This window comes from Desmodus rotundus, chromosome 1 (assembly GCF_022682495.2).
Source record: "Desmodus rotundus isolate HL8 chromosome 1, HLdesRot8A.1, whole genome shotgun sequence".
Lineage (NCBI taxonomy): Eukaryota > Metazoa > Chordata > Mammalia > Chiroptera > Phyllostomidae > Desmodus > Desmodus rotundus.
The window spans coordinates 186,089,100-186,103,776 of NC_071387.1; positions in this window are offsets into that span (position 1 = coordinate 186,089,100).

Consider the following 14,677-nt stretch of genomic DNA (forward strand, 5'->3'; position numbering starts at 1 on the left):
AAAAGGATTATCTCAAAAATATCATTTCTTTGCTGTAAGCCACATTCCCAAGGCCCAGTCTATTTCCCCAAATTAATCATTTTTACTTCTTCGACACCTATATTTTAGGGAAAATGCTTATAATATTTTATTACATTATTAATTTCAGACAGTATGTATCCATTGGCTTTTAATAAATTGGTTAAGTGATTTCTCTCATTTACACAACCATTCTCATCTCTATTTTCCTCAACTACAAAAAGTCAGCTCTATAACAAGAATTGATTTTACATTACTAGCATTTTATTAACATTTTGAATATCATGCTCTACAGCTGGGCCAAGTGGTCTATGTTTTCCTTTCTTGTACAATTTTTGTTTTCCTTTTATTAATAATGACTCTGTTAAAAAAAAAACTTTTCTTACTTTAACATATAGCTGCTGCTAAAACACTCTGATATCTCTGTCAATCACCAAGAAACTACCGTCCAAATGTTTAAACGTCCTGACTAAGCTGTCAGCGCTGTTTCGTTTTGTTTTGGTATTTGCTGCAACTCCCTCAGCACGGATGTCACCATTTTAATATGACATGCTCTCTGGACCTGGCTTTCTCTGCCGTGTCTTCAGATGGATCTTCTGTCTTGGTGGGGGGTGGTCACATGTCTTTCTTCTGTTTTGGGGGGTCACATGTTTTTATTGGCTCCCTCTCCTTAGTGGTACATACTCTTCAGTAGCTTCCTGCTGGCTGTAGTAGTGCATAAGAGGGAAGACTCCATGCCTGTTGTGATGGGCTCCATTACACAGGGCTAGGATATGACCTCCAAAACTTCCTTTTTACTCAGGCTGCATTTCCAACACGGGGCTGGAGGGGGAGCTGCTTACTATAGTCGACCAGGAGCCCAGGCTGCTGCAAACTCCTTTCCACCAAACTTCTGCTCACTCACAATGGCAATGGGAGGAGGATGTGGCAAACCTCACATTGGCTTTTTAAGTTCTGAAGAAAAGGTAGCACATTTCATTTTCACTTACATTTCCTAGGTCAAAGTAAGACACATGGCCAACATGAAGACATGAGTAGGAAAGAAAAACCCTACTATGTATGTTGGAAATGAAGCACTGGAAATATGAGGGAAATTAAAGTAATGACAAAATCATAGCCAACCTGTGTGAAGTTCCATTTGTAACTGAATGCAGATCCAGCTGTCTGACCTTTTGAAAGTCAACATCAAGAGAGAGGTGCTGGTGGAAAAGGAAAGCGGTATTTGGATGCTGGCCATCTGGGAAATGGGGGACTGTTATCTCACAGGTCATTTCCCCATTTCATTGGAAGCAGAGGTTTTTATAAGGAGGGAGAGGGGAACGGAACAAAGAAATCAAGAGAGAGGGTTGCAAAGTTCTCTATGTGCATTCTAATAGGGCAGGTGATGGTCCAGTGTACGTCGTTCTGGTTTAGTCATCCTGGCTGCACATAAACCTGCTGTACATCATCCTGGATCCGTGGATGAAGATCTGCCAATCTCCTGGAGCTGATACCTGAAGGTCAGAGTCTCTATCTTTTCAAAGTAGATCCTAGGATTCATAAACAAACATGCTGTTTATCTGCAGGCCACGTATCAGAGTTGGCACTTTACAGAAACAATGTCAAAGGAATGAGGGGGTGGGTTACGATTCCCCACTGTTACACTCTGAGGCCAGCCAGCCTCTTGACATTGATCAGACTGCCTGGGTTCTCCCTTGCAAGACAAAGACAGATTTAACTTTCACTCTGACGTTTTTATTTTCTCAACTCCTTTCCATTTAGCCACTCACTCCACCTTCAATGCTGTGTGCAGATAATGACATAAATTTATTTCTGTGGCCACGCTGCTCATGAAACTCAGTGTCTCATACACACTGCGCATGACAGCACGCACATGCTCAGTCTGTTTCATTTCTTCATCTCTTTTTCTTGACTACATAGCTTTAAAGCCTAGCTCTTTTTTTTTTGCACGTATTACACCAACAATGTTCTGCTTGTCAATACTCCCAATTCTTATGACTTTTAATAACAAACATAATGATGTCCACATTGAAAGATTATTGCAAAGCACTGTCAATAAGATGACATGCATTGACATGCTCAGACCTTGCCTTTAATTCTGGCTGTGTGTCTAAATGATCAGAATCACCAAGTTAACGTGATTCCTTGCTGCACTGCAGCATCTCACCTGGGATCTGAATTGGAAGGTGGAAGGGTTTAAGTTATTCCTGTATGAGGCTCTTATGAACTGAACTTTCCAGCTTGCTCCCATTTACTGAGGCGACTGAGCATGCCACCAGCAGGTTCCCTTAGAAACCAGAAATGGTATGGAATCCTCCCAGACTAGTGATACCTATGTTCCTATTGAAAACATTTTTAATCCCATTATCAAGCTATTGATAAAAGTGTCAAAAGGCTATTATAATTGCTGTTTCTATCTTAGATTGGCATTCTACTATCTAGCTTCTCTTTAGTATAATCCTTCTCTCATTTGGAAATCCATACAAAGGTGTACCAGAGCCTAAACAATTTTTAACCTGATTGATGACTAGATAGTTTAGACAGAATCAAAAACTTTTGTATAGATAATTTCACTGCTGTCTATTAATTCTACATTGGGTGATGATCTATTTATCCAAAGTTAAACATTTTGAAACATACCCTTTGCTGGATGGGCCTAGAAAAACCCCATGTGTGTAAGAAAATAAAGATATCATTTTACTTTAATATTAAATTTGAAATATGTTTGAAACCTAAAAGCAAAAAAGGACCAATAACCAACCTCTATAAAAACCAGATTTAAAAGAACACATGTGAGTTTTTAATAATGCAATTATAGTGTAATCTTAAAATGTCCAGCTGTTTGATACTTGCAAACCTTTGTGCAATCCAGAAGTATAGGTGATATTGAACCCAGGTATGACTGCCTGCCACTCAAAGGCCAGCGATCAAGAGATGGGCTGACAGCAGGAAAGTAGGTTTATTCAAGAGCCAGCTGCCTGAAAAGACGATGGAATTCTGTCACAAAATCCATCTTAACAACTGGACATGGGCAGGGAAATTTGTAAGGAGGGAGAAGGAGGGGGAAAAAACTGAAAGAAAAGAATCAAAAGGAAGAGGTCAAGAGTTCTCCACTGAGGGAAGTATGTGCAAACCCGCAGTCTTTTCAAATGACAGGCTGAAGGAGAGCCGGTCTCCCACAGCTGAATGCCTGAAGGTCAGAGTCTGCATCTTTTAAAGTCAGTTCCTAGAATTCTCAAGCAAATAGGCTGTTTAACCGGTAGCCACGTTTGAATTTACAAGTCATCATTTACAGAAACATTGTTAAAAGAATGGTGGGATGGGTTACATAGGGACAAGGTTTAGGTTGCTACGTAAAGGCTGTGTGATAGCTTTTCAAAGTGAACAGTATGAAGACAGGTGACACCTGTGGCTTACTCCATTGTAACCTGTGCCTTTTAGTTAAATCTAGTATTTCCTTTTTTTCAGTTCATTTTAAATTTATTTTTTAAATAATTAATTTATTTAGGTCTCAAGCCCTAATAACTAGTCATGAAGAGACTAATTTTTAAATCCATAAACCAATATTTTGCCATGAATTTATATTAAAATATTTCCCAGGTCATATCAATAATGAGTGATTTCACTGTTACTGTGGCCTCACTCTGAGCAGTAATTGCGCCTCCTGATTTCTGTAATGCCTCCTGGTTTTCAGGTCCCCACGGCTTTGTAATGTACGGCTGTCAGTGTGTATGTCAGAGAAATCGAGGCCCCACACTCAAATTTTCCAAAGCTTTATTCATTTAGTCTTTCATTTATTTTCAACAACTTATTCATTTACTTGTGGATTAATTTTCCAACCAAGAGCTTTCAATAATAGGAAAGTAAATTTTCTGGATACTTGCCTAGGTCAGAAAGAAGAGTTTTCTTATCTTTAAAGAATAGGGCTACTGCCTTCCAGATTTCTGTATCTTGAAGGCTAAGGTCAGTTCTCCTTATCATTGAAATTGTGTGCCTCATGTCTCTGCAGATGACTCTCCCCAGTTTGTCCTGCTCTGGACATCCAGGAAGTTAACCTGCTTTGATGACATCAAGGCTGTTCCCTGCCTCCTGCCTTCTTTCTGTGTTTGGGCAATGCGGACACTGTCAGGGACTGAAGGGAGGGAGGCAGGCTAGGTCCCTGTGATTGACGGTAGCCCTGGCTCTCCCTCCACAGCAACACCTTCCTGCCTGTGGCTGACTGTAGCAGAATAGCTTACCCCCTGTAAGTTGTTATTTTACACAGCCCCCTTCATTTCTGGGTTCAGGTAACACAGCCTTTGTCTTACCATACCGACATAGAATTAAGAACAGTCTAATTCTCCATCCCAGGGTACCCTACATCCCGTGTGAGTTCGCCACTTCCCACCTATATCTATAAAATCAGTCCTTCTGTAAAACCTCCCCAAAGTCTCTTAAACATGCCATATGTTACTTGTTAGAACCATTATTGATGTGAGAATCATAATGCTTCAAATATATCACTAGGGCCTATAATTTATTAATACAGAAATGCAGAGATACATTTGTTATTGATTTTGGTTTATCTAGTCAAGCATCTCTCTCCCTCCATTCTTCCTCTCCTCTCTCTCTCTCCCTTTCTCTCTCCGTCTCCCTCTCCCTCCCTCCCTCTCTATTTCTCCGTGTGTGACATATTGACAGAAATTTACTGCCATTATACACATCTGGACTCCTGAGTGCCAGTGACAATGTGGGTGACCGTTTAGAAATAAAAAGCTCTATGATATTTTCTTCTGACTATGAAGAATGTAGAGCAAAGACAGAGCCTGTGGGTCAATGGCCTATTTTAGATTAATAAATAAAGACATGGCCGAACCTATCTTAAATTTAGGGGAATGAGAAATTCCTTATTCAACTAATCTTGGCTTTCATTTTGAGATAGAAAATTAAGTAATTTAGAAAGTATCTTATAATTGCTGCTATGCTAGAAGTTAGTTGAGATTGTAATGATATATTCTAATTACCAAAGGCCAGGTAAATAAAATATTTGACTCACAAAATCTCATGTAAATTATAATTCATTGAAAGAAGGTGTATAAGGAGGGGGCAATGGTTGAGACATGATCAGTCAAGATGAGCATTGGAAAGAGAAAGCAGGAACACCAGACCGACAAAAACCATGGGGCGGTAGTTGGTCAAGTCATCTTCTCACAAGGCCCACCACTCCTATGGTAGTTCCCTGCAATCTGCCAAAGCTCTAAGGATACATGCAGACTGCAGGAGATCTAAACTTTTATGAATAATCATCCTGCAGTCTAAATTTTCTGGAAGCAGGTCACAATGACTTTCTGCACTCAGAAATAATTTATTCAGTTCTAGGTACAGATAAAGTAATCTAGTTTCCTGAGCCCTGTCTTAACCTCAATATTATTCTTCCCCATGTCAAAAGATTTTCAGTTTTGTGTGGTTTCTTCTGGTGAAGTTTACCATAGCAGCAATTCTATTTGCCTAGGTAAAGATGTTTTTACTTTTGACCTTGAAATGATTTAAAGAAAATTTCTAAATTGTTTTATAGAAGGAAATATACAAAAGAATTATATGGAGGGGTTTATTTGATTTTCAATATATCATGCAAAAAATATACTGTTCCAGAATGCAAGCATTAGTAATGGTGACTGCTGATTCTGGGAAGAAAAACAGAGTAAATTGAAAGATCCAGTAACACATAGTAACAAGTCAAGCTTAAGTATCAATCTGCTCAGACTAATACGTCAGAAATCATAGTAACTATCATCGAAAGGAATTGACTGCTTATTATAAGATAAGCATTGTTCAGACCATTCTCTGTACTCACACAGATTTTTTAAACATTTTCCACTATTTAGTAACATGATTAAAATGCATATGTCATCATTTAAAAAAATCAAAGAAGATAAAGACAAAATTCCCTTTGACTTCACATTTTTCCTACTTCTTTCTATGGAAGCAATGATTGTCAACCACTTGGCATTTGATAATAGAACTATTTCATATATTCTCTATATCAAATGTACGTATATGTTTTCAGATATTGCGATATCTCAGGCATAGTTAGTCACTATTTTCTTTTTTCTCAAATTTATGTTGGCTATTTTATATTGACATTTTTATTTTCAACTTCCATGAAAATCCACATGAGATTTTCATTATCTATTGACATGTGTGAATTTACTCATCTCTCTTTTTTATTCATTAAAGAAGGGGAGAGAAAGTGTGTAGAACTTGAAAATTTTCTTTTTGACTTATACAAGAATATGAACATATCTCTAGAAAATTCTCTTATTTTCTAAAACAGAATATAATATTGGTTCAGAATATGGACTGAAAGAGCAAATATCTCTAAACTCAGGTCTTAATTCTGCCCTTTATAAGCTGTTTATTTGTATTTCAAAGCCTCAGTAACAGCATTATGCAAACATAATAAGGACAAACACAGTGTCTAAATCAAAGTACTTTTTGAACATTATAGGTCATAAAACAGTGAGAATGATAAGGGCTTGCAAATTTCACTAGTTTTTAATCACCATTTCTAAGAAGAGTTAGGTTATGTGTCTTTTTATTCCAAATAAAATTGATTAGAGAAACATCTGCATTAGATTATCACTTGAACTTTCAGATGAAAATAGAGAACTTTCTATTTTTCTTTCTACTTTACTTTCAAAATATTCCAGGACCATGATAGAAAATAAAAATAAAATTACCACCTCAGATAGGAAGCACATTAAATTATCCCAAAGTCTTTATTTCATCTACCCATTAAGATAATTAAGACTTACCAGGATGAACTTTGCCACTGTTAAAAGATAGTTTATTAATAGAGAAAGCAAGATGCATTAAAGAAACAAAGGCAAATTATGAAAACAGTACTGTGTATGAATAACTTGTTCATATTGTGTATGAATAATATAAACTGAAAAATGTATGAACACTATTTGTGAAATTATTTTAAAACAGCAGACTCAGGATTCACAAAGTGTTTAAAATACTCAAACCATGACAGGGTTAGATAGTCTACTGGCTACGTTTTAAAAAGTCACTAAAACAAGAATTATCAAAGAGCTTACAAAACCCTTTGTCATTTATATTACATGTTGAAAAATATCACGTGCGATCTATGCTTACCACTGTGATTTTTGAGGTGGAATACTAAAATAGATACAAAAATTTCACTTTGGTAAGAAAATATTGTATGATAAAGTATTAACTTTTATTTGAGAAATACAGCTTCTCCGCATAAAAAATAGGAAGCGTATCTGAATTTCTTCTATTTTCAGAGTGGTGAAATCTACTAACTGACTGGGATCATTCCAAATCCTTCTGATGTATTGTAGTTGGTTAAAAATAAGCTCCTACAAGAATGGAAGGTTTACCTTATAAACTAGCAAGCTCACAATCCCTGTCATTACTCATGCAAAGCTTAATTTTCTATTTACTTGTGATATTGTGCAAATAAGTCTTAAAATTTTCTAAACTCTCATTTAATGATATAATTTTGTGACTTAATGACTGTGCCAATGCCTTCTCAGTGTAGGTTTCATTTGGATTTAAATGTAATAAAGCATGGTTTTACAAACACTTAAACAGTTAATATAAGGGATGTATTAATATGATTTTTTGGAATTAAGTAACAGAAAAGCCAACTCAAACTGTTATAAAAAGCTATGATAATTCTTGGCTCATATAAATTAATTTTTTAATATAAAATAGGTGTCAGAAAGATTGAAAAGTGAGCCGGTAGCCTTTTAACTCCAGTTTTCTATGCACAGTGTTGGCTGGTTTCCTTGTGGAGGTGGGATTAATGCAGTAATTTTAAGGGCAAAATATTTATTAAAATTCACACAGAAATTGTTTTTTAAAAAACAAAAACTTCTCTCCCAGAAGATGCAAATTCTCCTCTCTTTACGTATCACTGTGTTAAATGGATGACCTGCCTTTTCGATTAATATTGTAACAAGGGTTGTTGTACTTCCCTGATGCAATTTATCACACCTCAGTCCTGGAAATGAACATGGAATCATTGTATCTTAAAACTCATGTGGTGCATGAGAAAAATAGTGGATGTCTAAATAAACCAGAATTCTGTTGGGAGTGAAGAAGGGAGGAGGGGAAGTGTTGATTTTGGGGGAAGCCATAAAAAGCTCTACACCTACAACAAAAAAGTTAGCTTGTTACAATAATACAACTGACATAAACAAAATATGCACTCCACTTCTGAGATGATGTTATAGTTATATTGCTAAATTAATGGTGGCAACCTAATGGTGAAGAACTCTAAATTTCAGCAAATATTTCAGCACATTGTATATATCGTGTTAATCTACACAAAGAGCCATCCATGCCTTCAGCAGAAATGGAGGGTTTTGAATCTTATAATCTTTAATAGACTGGTAAGTAGAAAAATAAATATCTATTTCTAGCAGAGAGAATACTTGAGGTCATACTGTTAAGTCTTTCTGGAGAATTAGGGAATCAAAACAAAACAAAACAGTAAAATCAACACAACAAAAAAAACCTATATGAGAAAAAGTTTCCTTTTAACAGACACCCTTTTTAACATTGATAAACGGACACCAGGATATAAAGGAACTGGGGCTGAGCTCTGAAATCAGATGTTGAAAGAAAAAAGAAAGAAGTGAAGGAAGTTCAGTACCCTGAAGGACAAGATTTGAGTAAAGGGTATAGTGTGAGCATTAAGTGTTCTTTCATTTCTGATCTAAGACAAATACAGGAGGAAAGAAGGTGGAAAAAATAATGTGTAAGTGTTTTTGTAGAGTTACAATAGAAATAATGCAACAAAAACAATGAGAGGAGAACAAAGAGGGGTATAAAAAACACATATTAATTGTATAGACAGTAGATAAGAGTCAAAACTTTTACCACTAACACGGTGGTAATAAAAGTTTAAGTGATAAAACAGGGAGAATAGGCACCTAATAGGTACGAGCTCAAAGCTAATGACTAGAACAAAACTATAAACATTTTAAATTCCAAACCAATTTATAAAGAGCAAGGAAAACACATTATACAGGGAAAGAACCACAGCAAACATAGTATGAAGGGGGACCCAAAAAAACCAGGAATTTATTTACAAAAAAATGTGTATTTATTCTTACATGTTTAAGCTTCAGTCGCCTTCAAACTACTCTCCATTTGATGCAATACACCTATTGAGACATTTTTCCCACTGCTCAAAACAGTTTTGAAATTGTCAATTTTGATGCTTTTTAGTGCTTCTGTTGTTTTTTTTGTTTCACTTCTCCTACATTAGCAAAACATTTTCCTTTCAGGACTTTTTTCATCAGGGAAGACAAAAAAAGTCACTCTTGGCTAGATTGGGTGAATAGGGTTGGTGAGGCACGTGGGCCATGCCATTTTTGGTCAAAAACTGTTGAACACTCAGTGTGGTGGGCAGGTGCAGTCATAAATCACCCATCATAGAATGGACAAACATATTGAAAGAGTCTTCAAAAAATTCACTGAAGCTGAATGCAGCCTCTCACAACAACACCAGCTAGTACACTGATAGAGATGGGTTCCTAGAATACTCACCTAGTGGGGTAAACCTATACTACAAATGGCCTGCTCCCCAGAAGATAATTCCAGTTTGGGGGGGATCCCCCTTGTAGATAGAGAATAAAAAGACAAATCAGACATCAAATGATTGATTTTATCTACAAATGCAAGTGATATTAACCCACTGTTTGAAATGCATATATTTTCAATTTCACTTACAAAGCATAACTTAATTATATGTTGTATATAAGGCACATAAAATAATTCAAAGGACTAAAAATAAAGCATAGTCAATATCATGCCAGAAAATAATATAAAATAAAATAAAACAAAATAATAGTAGGACTTGTCATCGTAATATCAAAATAAAATGCAAGACAAAAATCATTGAGGGAGTCAAGGAAAGATCTGTTTTTTATAGAGACACAATTCCCAATCAAGTTATAAACAGGAATGTACAAATACCAGGCAACACAGATACTTTAAAAATCAATAACTGCTGTAGATTCAAGGAACTACACATTAAAATACACTAATAAGAATATTTTTGAAACACAAGGTATGAAGCCACTAGTGTCAGCACACATATACAATTAATATAACATAAATAAAGATAGAAGACAACTATATTTTGATAAGGTCAATAAAACATCCATATGCCAAATGATACCCCAGTAATACAGAACATGTCTTCTTTTCATGTACACTATGAACATTCACAAAGTTGCTCCTGCGTGAGATTAATAGACCAGCAGTAAATTTCATAAACTAATAATAGTTTTAAATGTCTCTAATAACGATGCATTAAAATTAGACATTGATAAAATTCACAAAACCAAAATATCATTGAAAAGGGAAATGAAATTAAAATTTTTCTATTAAACAACCCACATTTGAAATAGGATATACAAACTAAAATTGTAAGAATAGTTAAAACTAACAATGTTAAAGACAAAACATATCACTGTTTCTGGTGATGTTTTTGACATGCTATAGATTGGCATGTCTTTCTATTGAGTATTATCTCTCTTCCCATATAAGTCGTAGAAGAATAGATGGCCTCCTGCTAAACTGCTGTAAGACAGCGATGTTAGGTTGTTTTTGACAAGAAATCAAGCTCTTCAGACAGTGACTAGAATTTTAAATGTCTATGTTAAGCATGTTTTCATATGCTGAAAGTGAATGGGATGGAGAAAAGATATTCCACATAAATAGCAGCCAGAAGAGCACAGGAATGCCTGCAAAAACATCAGAGAAACTAGACCTTAACTCAAAAATAATCACAGGAGACAAAAACCATTATATAATTGTAAAAGGATCAGGACACACAGAAGGTTTTAAAATCTTGATATATAGGAGGTTGTCTGAAAAATGTCCAGCCATTGTTAATATAACAAGAATGGTTTGCACAACATTGATGTAACCTGGCAGCTGAGGAGAGTGGACTGGAATGTGCATGTGTGAACAATGGTGACTTCACTGTACTAGTCAGTGGGGGCAGTGGATGCTGTTGAGTGAGCATGTGTACTGTGTGGCTATCACATTCAAAATGACTGAGCAAGTAGAGCATGCATCTGCATCAAATTTTTCATTAAGCTTGAACATTCCTCCATGGAAACTATTTGGATGATTCAGAAGGCCACAGCTATGGGCAACTGGTGATTGGCAGCTTCATCACAAGAATGAACATGTCTTGTGCAGAGTTTTTTTTGTGAAACATCAAATCACCCAGGTGACTGAGCACCGCCCCTCAAAGCCCAGATTTGGCACCTTGTGACCTCTGGCTTTTCCCAAACTAAAATCACCTTTGAAAAGGAAGAGATTTCAGACCATCCATGAGATTCAGGAAAATATGGCAATTGGGAGAACTGTGTGAGGTCCCAAGGTGCCTACTTGGAAGGGGACTGAGGCATCATTGTACTACATGGAATGATTCTTATATCTCGTATCTTCAATAAAGGTCTCTATTTTCAATATTACATGGCTGGATACATTCTGGAAAGACTATATATATATTCTCCAAAATCAGAGCATCTAAATATATAAAGCAGCCCTGGCTGGTGTGGCTCAGTGGATTGAGTGCAACCCGTGAACCAAAGGGTTGCCAGTTTGATTCCCAGTTAGGGCACATGCCTGGGTTCTGGGCCAGAACTGTTCCACAGTAGAGGGTGTGTGAGAGGCAACCACACATTGGTGTTTTTCTCCCTCTCTTTTTGCCCTCCCTTCCTCTCTGTCTAAAATAAAATAATAAAATCCTTAAAAAAGTAAATACATAAAGCGAACATTACGAATCTGAAAGAATACATAGATAGGAATAGAATAACAGTAGGAGACTTCAATCTTCAATACCTTACTTTTAATAATGGAGCAAACATCCAAACAGAAAGTCAAGAAAGGAACAGCAGATTTGAACAACACTACAGCTCATATAGACCTAATAGGCTACCAGAGCGTTCCATTCAATAACAGCAGGATATACATTCTTCTCAAGTGCACTTAGAAGAACCCTCCAGGATAGGCACATGTCAGGTCAAAAAACAAATCTTGGAGACAACTGTGCTTGAACAACAATAAAAAAAAATCTTAACAAATTTAAAAAGCTTGAATATATTTTGTGGTCATATATTTTATGACCACAATGAAATAAAACTAGAAATCAACAAAAGAAAGAAACCTGGAAAAATTTATAAATATGTGGAAATTAACACCCTTTTAAACAACCAATGGGTCAAAGAAGAAACCAAAGGGAAATTATAAACTAATGATATATTTATTTTCCAAGTCTTTTCTTATTTTTCTATTTCCCCTTTATCCAAAAGTGGATTACCAGATACAATAAAACTATTTTCTAATGTAAAGTTATACACCATCAATAGATAATCTTGATGATTTATTAAAGGAAAATTAAAAGATAACCATGTATTATATCATATAAATATCAAATAACTTTATTAGACCAACCCGGGAGGAAAGTGTTGTTCTTGCCTTGTGTCTTTTAATTCTCAGCCTTCTATGACATGTGCATTGCTATTTTCCCATTTTACTGCTAAGTAGACTCACAGATGTTAAGTGATTTCTCCACCACCTGTAGCTCACAGGGGGCAGAGCTCTCATCTCTGCCACAGTTTCCCAGCCCAGCAGCCTGCAAAACTTTGGATATACAGAGGAAAATTTTCCGGCTCCTCAGAACATCCTTTAACCTCCCACAAAATGGGGCAGAATGCTGGTGGGAGGGGGGTGCAGGGTGGAGGGGGATAAAGGCGAGAAGAAAAATGGGACAACTGTAACAGCATAATCAATAAAATATACTTTAAAATGATAGTGATTGAACAATAACGACTGCTCTGGACCATGTTGCTAAATATGCTCTTTCTTTTTCCTACAGAAATAAAATGAAGACTTTAGAAATGGAAGATTAATTTGCTTGCTTGTTCAAAGATAAAACTCTTAAAAACTACATCACTCTTGGTAATTACTGAATAGTCAAGTGTTCCTAAGTCTTTTAAAAAATCTATAACTTTCATTTATATGAAAATGTTTTAAATAAAATAATGCTTAAATGTAATCACATAAAAATAATGCCATCTTATTTATCACTTTTATTACTCATTAAATTAACTTTCCAAATAAACAATTTTAATAAAATGGATCCCACATAATGAAAAATATAAATTGTTATAGAAATTCAAAAATGTGATTGAAAACAGAGTGATTTTCAATACTAACTTGAGGAATGAACAGATGCAGAGTAGAAAAAATGCACTATTTATAAAGTGAAACATAGCATAATGACATAAAAAGTTATTTGAAGTTGTCTTTAATAAATTTTAAATTCTTATTTATGTTTTTATATTTTATTTATTTTAAATTAAATGTTTATTAATTTCATTAACAGTCTTATATGGATAAGACAATAATACAGATGGCTCATGCTGTAGTAAAAGGAAGTATGCTAGAATTTTGTGATATATAATCTATAAAAGCAAAATAACTAACTGCTGGTATTTGAGTGATGCATGTAAATAGAAAAGAGTAGTTGAAGTGACAAGTTTGTTACACAGTGATGATAGAAACAGCCACTACAACAGAGTCACTGAGATGTATAGGGGAGCAAGGGTCACTCCAATTCAGCATATACATTGTTTTAATAAATAAGATCCTTTCTAGGTTGATAATTTTTTCTTACAACTTATTAACACATCACTTAAAATTCTGGGGTACAAACCTACCATCAAAATTCATTGAACATACTTTTACAGACCATAATTTTCCAAAATATGTTGCAAGAAATCTTGTTCTGCTAGATAATCTTTAAAACAAACAAAACTCCCAAAATATTTAATATGGTGTATTTTGGAAAATGCAAAATGTTTTCCATCTTAAGAAAAATTATATATTACTGTAGCATAAATACAACTCTCAAAAGTTGTACAGTAGTAAAATTAGATCCACTTTGTTAGAAAACCCATTAAAGTAGGCCTTCCATTTTCCTTAGGGAAACATTCCATCCTAGGACATGACTACGTGCCACGAACTGCCTTTAGTTAGAAAGTTTTAATTTCAGCCCATCCTGTGGTTACTTTAAGTCTCTGAGTTTGTAAGGCTGCCAGGTTTCACATGTGGCCCCTTTTCCTCCACATGACAAAGCATTACATACCTGAAATTGTCATGGTTATTAAATCAATTCTTACAACTTCATTCCCTGCAAAATCCCTCTGCACAACTATTTCCCCTTTTAACAAAAACTACTAATTTGTAGTATTTGATGCATATGTCTTTGGATTCACATGTATATTTGAATAATATTACAGGTTATATATTGGATATAAACAATGTAATGTACTAAAAAGGTATTATTATACAAATGTCATTCCAAGTCCTACACGCTTCGCTAAATGGTATGTTTTTAAAAAAGGCTCACGATTATGTACTTACAGACTTTGGTTTCCTCTGGTGCATGATATACCAGGGGGCTTTACTAATTTATTTCCCTAGTTTTGGTCACTGTGCTAAATCCAACTGCCTGCTAGAACACTCACTAATGAGGTGACTAACCCCATATACGAGACTGTGACTCTGAGTGAGCACTTCTCTAAAAAGATACAAATTCAGAAATGGACTTACTGTG